General features: G+C 39.8%; 1 pseudogene; it reads left to right on the forward strand.

Annotated features, from left to right (window-relative positions):
- The first annotated feature begins 468 nt into the window (after window positions 1–468).
- Window positions 469–5968, forward strand: LOC117542664 (annotated as a pseudogene).
- Window positions 5969–11829: the final 5861 nt, after the last annotated feature.

Here is an 11829-nt window from a genome sequence, read left to right on the forward strand (position 1 = left end):
TCGTTCAGCCCTAGCGGCCGGCCCATAGGGGCGCTAGGGGCGCCGCCCCACCTCTTCCCACATACAAAAAAAAATATTAAAAAAAAATATTTAAAATATATATTTTATATTTTTATTTTTAATGAACAAGGTAAATATCATACAATTGGTATCAGTAAAATGTATAATCTACAATAAAATCTCTTTTAAAATTGTGTTACGATGTCTAGTTACTGATAAGTCACATGTTTCCTGCCTGGCCTTGCCCGTGGCATTAGTTTATCATTACCAGGTGCCGTGCAAGGAGCCCCCGAGCCAAACAGCAGCAACCAGCACGTTGCAAAAGTCTCAATAGTAAACTGTGCCGCCGAAACATAATTTCAGCCAATCAGCGCCGTCAAATATTTTGGTCACGAGGGCGCTCACGTCGGCGCCCACGTTGCTTACGTGCGTTGACGTGAGTTGTTTTTTAGACTCGTGAGTGACCAAGGTGTTGGATGAGTTGGATGAGAATGGCTTCGTGTGCAGGTGGAGTCGCCGGACCTCGGTCCCCACCCAATTCCGTTCAAGAGCTACTTTCCAATCCTTTCGAAAGGAGAAGTTTGGGTCATTTTGTTCGGGGACAGATCTCAGCTAACATCTCACAGTTTACCGAAGGTAATGTGTGTGGTCTGTTTATGTTTATGTGTGTGGTGTGTTGTGTTTGTGCATGGTGATGCTTTAGGGGGAAGAAGGTGTGGATTTGATTTGTGGGCTCACACTCACACATTAGGTAGGCCTACATGGAGTGAAGCATTGGCTGAGGTCTTAAATAGGAAATTAGCTGAGATTATTTACTTTATCCTCTCTGAAACTATACTCATTAGTTAAATCACCTGATAAATCTACTTACTATAGAATTCCCATACCAACACTTGTTTTAAGCACAACAAATGAATGGCACAAGAACACTAATGTTGTTGTTATTTTTACCTTAGCCTTCAAGTTTGTTTTAATCCTTTATTTGATGCCATTATAGGTCAACTTTGACAACTATGAAGCTGTCCTGTCCTTTGTACTTGTCAACAACAACCACTAGAAGTGGCTGGTTTGTAATTATTTTGTCATTGTATTATTTCTGTTAAAGCACAAGACTTACATAGTGAAACCAAAAATCTTTTTTGATGAAAAATGCTTTTACTTTTTTTGTTCTCTCACAGTACATTCATGCCAAAACCAGCACCGTATTCCTGGTGGATCCAGCTCAAAGCATCAAAGAGCTTGATGACTCCGAACATGCTGCCAAAAGAATACAGTAAATCAAAATTCAATAGATATTTGAAAATTCAAGTAAAAACTATATTTAAACGTAAAAAATGTGTCACATTTAGTTACATTCATACTCACAAACAGCATTGAAAGCATTTTAAACAGTCTGATACAGTCTATGCTCAGACAGTGATATATATAGCTGACCTGTGGCTGCCCCTTATATAAATAAATGGTCATATGGTGAATACAAACAGTATGAATTTCTGTTACATTATCTTTAGGAGCCACATAATTAGAAATGTAAAGTGTGTTAACATTATCCTTTCTCAGGGAGTACTTCAGGATGAGGAGGACACGCCACAGCATAACAGACTGGGTGGATGGGAGGCGTTATGGGCCACCCACTTCAAAAGGATGGATGTAGCTGTGGTGTCGTTGTTGTGAAGGTGAGCTGAAGAGATTCTGTTTTCATCCAGTTAACAAGCAGAGTTTTTAATGTGAAAGACAGTTTAATGCAAGGGCGGATTAAAAAAGCTGTCAAAAGTAGTTGTTGACCGATAAAGGTTTTTTAAAGGCCGATGCTGATCCCCATAATATTTAGCAGGCAGGTTGGCCAATGGACAATATACAGTATATTGCCGATATCATGTTGTTGTTTATTGTATTTTTCACAACTGACAACAATTGGATTATGACACAACATTGCTGAACTTAAATTAACAGTTATTTAACACTAATGTAGTATTCACTTGAACACAGAAAGTTTAATTGACAAAACATATCTCAAAATTCCAATAATAGGACCGGTCTATATCAATACTCAAACGTTTTGGGAGGCATTCTAGTCAAGGGTGGATGTCTTCTATAATGTGCCAGTACCTGGCAATGGACAGCAGAGACTTTAAAAAGGCAGAGACAGGATATTGGAATTGTCCTTTGTGCAAGTAATACTTGAAATGTGCTCAATGATGACGATTAGTAAAACATGTGACCTCTGTAGCCTTGTTTGTATTACTTTCTGATCATTAATCACTGGGTCACATGACAGGGAAGCTCTAGAAAAAAACCTGAATTTTTTTATAGAAATATTCACATTAAATAGAGGATGTAATATTATCCGATATAAAGAGCTGTTTCTATTGTGTACAGACTTGTATTCAATTCATAAAGTGATTTTGAGTGATTAGTTATTGAAGAAATAAGCAAATTTTCACATACAATTATTAATATAAAAATATTTGGAGTATTAAAATACAATAAAAAGAGGTGTGTCCTATGCAGCCAGTGTAGTTCTTTGACCCAACATTGATTTTGAGTGAATCGGTCACATGACCTGGAAGGTATTGAAGAAATAAGCTAATTTTTCCATCAAAATATTAATATAAAATATTTAGAGTGTTAAAATACAATAAATAGAGGTGTGTCCTATTCAGCCAGTGTAGTTCTTTGACCCAACATTGATTTTGAGCGAATCGGTCACATGACCTGGAAGGTATTGAAGAAATAAGCAAATGTTTCAATCAAAAATATTAATATAAAAATATTTTGTATTAAAATGCAATAAAAAGAGGTGTGTCCTATGCAGCCAGTGTAGTTCTTTGACCCAGCACTGATTTTGAGTGATTAGGTCACATGACCTGGAAGGTATTGAAGAAATAAGCAAATGTTTCCATCAAATTATTAATATAAAAATATTTAGAGTGTTAATATGCAATAAAAAGAGGTGTGTCCTATTCAGCCAGTGTAGTTCTTTGACCCAGCACTGATTTTGAGTGATTAGGTCACATGACCTGGAAGGTATTGAAGAAATAAGCACATTTTTCCATCAAATTATTAATATAAAATATTTAAAGTATTCAAATGCAATAAAAAGAGGTGTGTCCTATGCAGCCAGTGTAGTTCTTTGACCCAGCAAGGATTTTGAGTGAATCGGTCACATGACCTGGAAGGTATTGAAGAAATAAGCTCATTGTTCCATCTAAATATTAATATAAAAATATTTAGAGTGTTAATATGCAATAAAAAGAGGTGTGTCCTATACAGCCAGTGTAGTTATTTGGCCCAGCACTGATTTTTGAGTGATTAGGTCACATGACCTGGAAGGTATTGAAGAAATAAGCATATTTTTCCATCAGATTATTAATATAACATATTTAAAGTATTAAAATTCAATAAAAAGAGGTGTGTCCTATGCAGCCAGTGCAGTTCTTTGACCCAGCACTGATTTTGAGTGATTAGGTCACATGACCTGGAAGGTATTGAAGAAATAAGCACATTTTTCCATCAACTTATTAATATAAAAATATTTAAAGTATTAAAATGCAATAAAGAGAGGTTTGTTCAACAAATGCATGCTCTAGCGTGGATTTGCTTCACATTCACTCGATCGGGAAGCTGTCGATTTATTAAAAAGAAAAATGTTCTTGTGTAATTGAAAAGTCATTTGTTGATGGTCCCTAAGTGAAAGCCTCGTTTCGCGGAGAAGATCTCCCCGTCGTCATACAGCCAGCAGCAGGGGAAACTGACGCTGCTGGCGGGTCCGCGAATGTCCGTCGAATATCCAACCTAAAACTAAATTCACCGCGGTGTGTGGGACAGTGTTATTTCCTCTGGGGATGAGCAAGAAGCAGCCACGCTGCGACTACTCCTCACCTTTATATATACAGTCTATGCTCCTCACCCGTAACCAAGGAGATCGATCCAAAGAGCCCTTCTGTAAACACGGGGGCTCCCGGCCCGGGAGATCAACAACACAGTCCTTTTGGAAAGTGCCATGCGGCGTGACATATTGTTAGTTTCACATCTTAGTTTATAAGGTTGGGAAAAAGGAGGACGTAAATAGTCCACAAGCCAAAAGTGTATGCAATTTAAAATCATTTATTTTAGGGTTTTCATATAGAATATATCTATTGTTATGCCCTATATATAACCATAACATAATATTGTTATGCCATATGTTATTGTGCATGTAACATCCATTGAAAGAGCCACCTTTAACATTGTCGATGCTTTTTTATTCATGATCCAAAACAAAACAAGAGCATACTTGGCACATATCATATTTACACCTAGATTATGAAGATGTTGACTGGAAGGAATTACCCGACGAACCGCCAACAAAAATACCCACGCACCTCCCTCCCTGTCTGATACGTCATAACTCGGCAAGGACCAATAAACTGTTCATGATTTGTTTCTGAATGGAGTTGCACTATAAATGATCGTATCCACTCCAAATATAGATATTAGGAGAGTGTAGCTGCACACATGCTGAGGCTTCATTTGCTGTAATGCACACTTGAACGGCAAGTATCATTTTTTGAATTCCACTCATCACTAACCAAATGTATTATGTAAGTAAACAAGAATGACTGAACAGATGTATTTATATTTCTGTATTATCGGCTACAGGTATCTTTTGATAATAGAAGAAACAACAAATCAGACAGGTGAGACTCCGTCTATAGTCAATAATAATTATTAACAACGAGATGCAGGGTAAATAACTCTTCTCTTTCTTTTCAGAATGCTTTTTCTTGCTATCTTCGCTGTTATTGCAGCCTCTGCTATAGCTGACCGTAAGTTTCCATGAGTACATTATCCTTCATGAATCAAATTTATAAGGATAATTCATGTTCATAATATGTTTGTCTGTCTCCTTGTCGCAGCTGAGACTCAGAGCTATTCCTACTCCCCTCCTGCGGGGTCAGGGAGTGGCTCTCCGTTCAGTATAATTGGGGAGGGAAGAATCACAGCTGTACGAGTGTGGGAGTCGTCCAACATACGAGGGTAAATGTTATAGATCATTATTTTTAATATTATTAAATTAAGAATAATGTAACACTGGTCAAAAGTCACACTTTTAACAAGTGCCATATTGAAGTAATCATCACATTGATGCATCAATAACTTAAAAACGATCAATGTATATAATTCTGAAATGGAACATACTGCATAATGAATATTTTTACATGTGCTACTTTAAGTATGTTTTGATGACGATGCTTTTTTTCTACTTTTACCTGAGTACGACTTTGATTGCACGACTTTAAACTGAGCATTGTTACATTTCATTAATCAGCATCAGCATCCAGTTCCGCTATGGCTTCACCTGGTCTTCCGTTGTGGGTCACAGGTCCGGCCAGCTACAGGAGATGGAGTTGTCTGACGATGAAGCCATCATTCAGATTTCTGGGAAGGCCATGTGCAGTCAGTGGTGATCGTAACTAGCAAGGGCTGCCATCTTGAAGCAGGCCAGCCCTCAGGCACTTCCTTCAACATGTATCCCAGCCACAAGGATGCCGAGCTGGTCTTCATCAGTGGCACTACCCATGGAGGAATCACCTCCATCGCAGCACACTGGGGTCGAGTTGATACAACTGCTACTGACACTGAGCACTGAGAAGTAGAGCTTGCCTGAGGAGATGCTACCATTTAACCAACAACTTGTTCAAACCTATGTGTGAAAATTATGGTTTATTTCAGAATGTAATTTGTCTGTTCTGCGGTGCAACATTTTAACATTTCAAATCTGCACATTTGCACTTTTGCTTGTGCTGTTCTTTATTTAGCTGGAAACATATTTTATTGTTAACTCTTTGTTCTGATGACTGTATGGGTTGAGGCTTGATGAAATGTAACTTTGATTTATTTTCGGCATAGCATTTGTTCACATCATGCTCTTGTCATTGTTGGAAAAATGTATTGGTTAATACAAAAAAGATCTCTCTACATGAAAGCTGCTGACATATTGTGTTTTCAATACTCATAATACTTATTTAGGATAAATGCAGTTAAAGTGGCTTCAGATCAGGAAACACACAACTTATCTCTGAACGTTTTTAACAGGAATTGTCTATACCCAGGGTTCGAGTTACGTGGGAGCCAATGGGAGCTGAGCTCCCATAAGGAGGGGCCTGAGCTCCCACGCACCCAGTGAAATCAAACATCTGTGGGGGTCGCTAATATACATTACCAACAACCATTATTTTGATCACAAATAATGCATTTTTCAATGTAATGAGTATTATTTACGTTAACGAGGTAAATAGGCAAACAAAACAATGTTTTCCAAAAGAACTACGCATCGTATTCTCTCTTGAATGACAATATGCCTGCACTTCACCTCTAACCCCCTGATCCCACCGGAAGCGTCTGCGCTGCGGCTGCGCCGCGCTGCGACCTCCTCCTGCGTCATAACCCACCAGGCGCGTTTCAAAACGTTGCGGAAGCGGAGCTTCGTGTGTGCAGCCTCGCAGTTGTTGGATGAACGTTCCACTTCCTGCCTGCAACGCACTGCGCCTTGTCAAAAATAGGATTCATCCTATATTTTAGAAATTCCTTGCGGCGAGGAGCTTCTGGGACGCTTCGAGCGGCGGCGCAGCGGGTCTGGTGGAATAGCACCCATTGACTAGAGTGGCCGCGATCGCTAAAAACGCCTCAGCCACAGCGCAACGCAGCGCAGACGCTCCTGGTGGGATTAGGGGGTAAGGTGCGCAATACAATATTGCGCAATCTATGCCTGTGAGGCTGTGGGACGCGCGCCCGAAGAATGAACCGTTATATCAACAGACATTCAAATATATTGACAAGATACACACATACTACGAGTACCGTAGGCTAGCAGACGATTACCATGCCGCCCAAAAAAAGGCCACTGCCGCCGACGGGGTCTACAAGCCTGGCTAGTTTTGGTTTTCTCACAAAGAAACAGCTTTTGACAACCAAAATGCACCTGTTAGCGTGGCAGCTAGCCAGGGCCGTTTCTAGCTTTTTGGGGGCCCTATGCAATATGCTGTTTGGGGGCCCTAGTTTTGACAGTTTTTTTTAACTACAATGGGGGGGATTCCGAAGCCTTTAAGATGATCTGTGGAGATGCATCAATCTGTTACACTTTAATAGGAAAAGAGGCTAATTTCACGAAAACCAAGCAATTGAAAATGACAAAAAATGATATTAAAAAGGTAAACAATAAGGCTCCTCTATGTCAATAAATGCAAGAGATGCAGCATTTTCTCAACAATGTTTAATTTACATTTTTCATCTTCTTCAGACGTCACTCATTGGCTGTCAGCCCAACGAGGATTTGGACTATTACCCCAAAAACCCAAGCCACAGCTTTGGTATCATTGCTGTTTAGTCGTGTTTATCTCCTACATTGGATTTGTAAGCATATAATGCTTCACCGAACACACAGTGGTGACTGGACATTAGGGGCAGGTGGGGCACAGCCCCACCTTAAGATCATGGTTAATCATCTAATTCGTCTGTACATTGCTGTTTTAGTCTGTGTTCTTCTAATTAGTGTCTACAGTGTGTGCCTATTGAGCTGTTTAGAGCCATGTGGGATAAAACCCGATCATGCCCCTCCCTCTCACTGTCTAAGTGAACGGTGACTATAAAAACTACACTGCGCATGCTCAGAGTATTGTCCTATTTAATGTGTATGGCAAACAAATAATGACCATAGGGGCATAGAGCTGCCATCCCCACCATACGTCATCTCACATAATTCAAAGCTGATTGGCTGTAAGTACGTGTGCCGCAACAAGTGTGGTGTGTGAAGAGGAGACGAGAGACACGTCCTAAAACCAGGAAGTAAGCTGCGCATGGCTTCCCTCCACAAAAAAGCAATGATATTTCTCCATGGGATTTTAGAAAATAGCTCAAAATAAGATCTGTGGGAAACGTACCTGTTAGATAAATGCACGTTTTGTTCAGCCGGATAATATCCACATGTCTACCCTACTTTTATCATTTTCTAATCATAAATCTATCGATTAGATTTATGATAGACTTTTGAAACTACAAGAAGATAAGGAGGACTTTTACAAAAAAGTAATAGAGATTTTTGTCCAGAAGGATAGGCAAATGGACTTCATCTTCAAGTCAAGGTAAGACCGCAATTTTATTGAAAATGGGATCTTACTAAGAGAGAACAATTCAATATTTAAATGATAAAATAAATTGTTTTGGGTATCCTTTTGTTGAACTGTCTGTTTAAAATTAATCGAAGCATCAGACCAAAAAAAGGTTTTGAAAATAATATTATATTTTGATTTAGGTCAAAATATAATATTTATAAGCCTGAAGAGTCAGTGCCAGTGCATCACCAGCCATGAACCTCACTGCAGAAGCTTATATATAGACATCTACGTTTTTTGTGCCCCACCACTTTTGTACATATAAAAACGCCACTGTGAACACAGGAGGGGGCTTGGCTGTCTACAAATAAAGACGGCTCATTTTAATTCTCCCCAAATATATTGAGAATGAACCTGAACTTTGAATTCTCTGCTCCCATCATAATCTTGGCAATCTTGTTAAAATTGTGAAGGCAGAATTAAAAATACTATGTAACTGGTTTGCAGTTAATAAATTATCCCTTAATGTGGCCAAAACAAATTACATGTTATTCAATACAAAGTCTGAGAGTAGAAATTACTGCATTATACGGATTTGCAATACAGAGATAGAAAAAGTTGGTGCATGTACATTTTTTAGACCCTCCAGAAAAACGCGATTCTGCGATCGCAGAATTTACCGCATAATCAGCAAAATGGCGCAGATTTTTAAAAGGCCGCATATTTATCAAAAGGCCGCATAATCCCCGCATTTTTCCACACAAAGTTGAGAAAAAAAAAAGTGAACTCGTCTTTGTAGAGGAAACTTCTGTGTAGCAACTGCATGGGAGTCACCGACTCAGGAAGGAGACACGGTAGGAGCAGTAGCTTTGATGTCAAACACTGATGGTTTATTTGGAGTTACGGCCGGAGGATTCACATCACAAGTCCAAGAGCCAGAGGTTCTGACTTCACGGTAGAGTTGCCACGTCAATTCTGGAGAGCCTCTCTCTTGCCAGCCCATTTAACTGGTTCCACAGAGAGTCATCAACATGTTTTGATAAGATAGCTTTAGATAGTTTGGGCACACTAAGTTACCAGCTTCTGCCACTTATGGCCTTGCATATGTCATGCCCTGGAGTCCTCAGACAACAGAGAAGGAAGTGTCCCAGTTTACCCACAATACAGACCATCTGTGACCCAGTATTGACCGGTCACAGAATGGGAACAATAACATTATTGGCTGAAACAGCCTGTGTCCTTAAAGGAGGTAAACAGACGTCAAGGTTTGTCCTGTACGTCATATCTAGGAGTCTAGGACAATTATTTCCCTAACAGTCTTGACGTGAAGTGATGATGATGATGATGACGCAAAGTCATCAGCTCACGCATCACAGAAGGTAAACAACACCTAGAGTGAACGTGTGGAACTCACACGAGAGAGAAAACACCAAGATGAAAAAATCTAATCCATCTCATTTACCGACAAACATTTCTGCTAAAGACCGGGCAAAGCAGTATCCCGATGTCTTGCACAAAAGTGGGGGGAAACTATTCTGCACCCCGTGCAACTGTGTGTTGGAGCATAAGAGAACATCGACGGTGACGACCCACTTTGATTCATTCAAACATTCGAACATGCTTTCTGCTGCTGCCGACAAGAAAGCCAAACAACTCACGTTCACCGAGGCATCGACCTCCAAAACCCTTTTGAGGGCTACAAGAAACAAGGTTGGCTGTTTTCAAAGGAGGGTGGTCTTGGATGCCTCGTCTGTAAGGAAGCCAAGACTCTCTTACTTACGGAGAAAAAATATGGAACGCATTTGGTGGATGCCTGGCAGGGGCGGTTCTAGGGGGGGCCAGTGCCCCCCTAACACTGACCTCTGACCCCCCTGTGGCCCCCCCTAACAATGAAACGTTTTTTTTTTTTTTTTAAATGTATATTTTCTGGTACTCGGTTTGCCAAAAACCGCAGGATTTTGTTGCTGTAATGTGAAATTGTGCAGACACCCTTATGTAAAGTAGAGATGTAACTGTTCATTGCCTTTATTTTTATATAAATATGGTGTTAGTGCAAACATTGCACTATAACTTAAGCTGAAGCTAACAGTAATGACTATAAGATCTATCTGAAATAAATAAGTGTACTGAAACAAATACCAATAACTGTATTGCATTGTTTTCTTATGCGCAATTACTTCATACTGTCTCGTTCTCTTTTTCGTCCTGCATTTATTGTGCCCCCCTCAGAAAATAACTGGCCCCCCAGTGGGCCCCCTAGTCAAATTGGTCTAGAACCGCCACTGATGCCTGGACCAATGGGACTGTGTGAGTAGCCCTGTGCAGAAGCATTTGTGGACATCTTTTTACATACACCGCGATTTTTTACATATTGCTCATAAACGAGCTGTTGAAAAAGCAGAGCTCAAACTAAAAGAAGTGCTTCCGAAGAAAGTTGCAGAACTGAGCTCCAGCATGTTTAATGAGACTTGGAGTCTGCACCTCCAAGGTGTGCAATACATTATTGCGCAATCTGTGACTGTGTGCGCGCCTGCGCGTGCGTGCACGCGCATGCATTAGGCGCATGCATTAGTTTTAAAGACCCCCATAGAGCTCAGTTTATAACTCGAACCCTGTCTATACCGCTTGAAGGAACAGTGGGACATTTTAAAACATGCATTCATCCAATTTCTTCATCCAGATGGTTAAATTAGAAGATTGATACTACAACTCTATGTCTGCCCATGCATATAGAGCTGGGTTGATCTGATGATTAGCTTAGCATAAAGGCAGAAGGAACTAGATAGCATGCAAACACATTTTTAGGAGTTATAAGTCATGCTTTAGATATTTCTTAGCTGGGTGTAGTGACTCCCTTGAGTTTCTGCTCATCAAGACTTTTTGAAATGGCCACGATAAACATATTTGCTATAGTTATAAAATAGTTGCATGACTTCAAATAGTACTTGATGATGGCATGCTATCTCTTCATCAATCAAGACTTCAGTTCCAACACTGCCACCAACCCTTCAAAATATAAGACGTCTTAAAGACAATTGATCATCATTATTATTCTTATAAATTTGACAGAATTACACTGTGACATAATGGTATATTATAAGAATATGCCATTTGGATGGTCACTGTGCTCACTGTCTGCAATAACAAAGGTATACATATATATATTTATTTTTCTTCTTTTTCTCTTTAAAAAACTATTTTCAGACACACACACCCACACCCACACACACTCACACACACGCACGCACGCACGCACGCACACACACACACACACACACACACACACACACACACACACACACACACACACACACACACACACACACACACACACACACACACACACACACACACACACACACACACACACACATACTTTATATGTGATGTAAATCAATCAAAGTCAGAAAACCCCTCAGACAGGCTGAGCAGAGCTTTAAAAAAATAAAACAAACAGAAACCAGGAAGAACATAGACTAACGACTGACACACCTGCCGGTAGGCTTAAGTACACAAGAAATGTGGCAACACAATAGACTCCTGCATACCTTCATTATCTGTTTGTCAGATAAAATACATGCAATCACAACTATAACAGTTGTGTTTTCCCTGCAACACCTGTGATGCAAGTCTTAGGGAATATTTTATCGATTGCTAACCTGCAAACGCTTCTTCCTCATACTCACTCACACTTTCACTTCAATGTAATTGCATAATGACCTAAATGCATTTAGTT

Source organism: Gymnodraco acuticeps, unplaced genomic scaffold (genome assembly GCF_902827175.1).
Source record: "Gymnodraco acuticeps unplaced genomic scaffold, fGymAcu1.1, whole genome shotgun sequence".
Lineage (NCBI taxonomy): Eukaryota > Metazoa > Chordata > Actinopteri > Perciformes > Bathydraconidae > Gymnodraco > Gymnodraco acuticeps.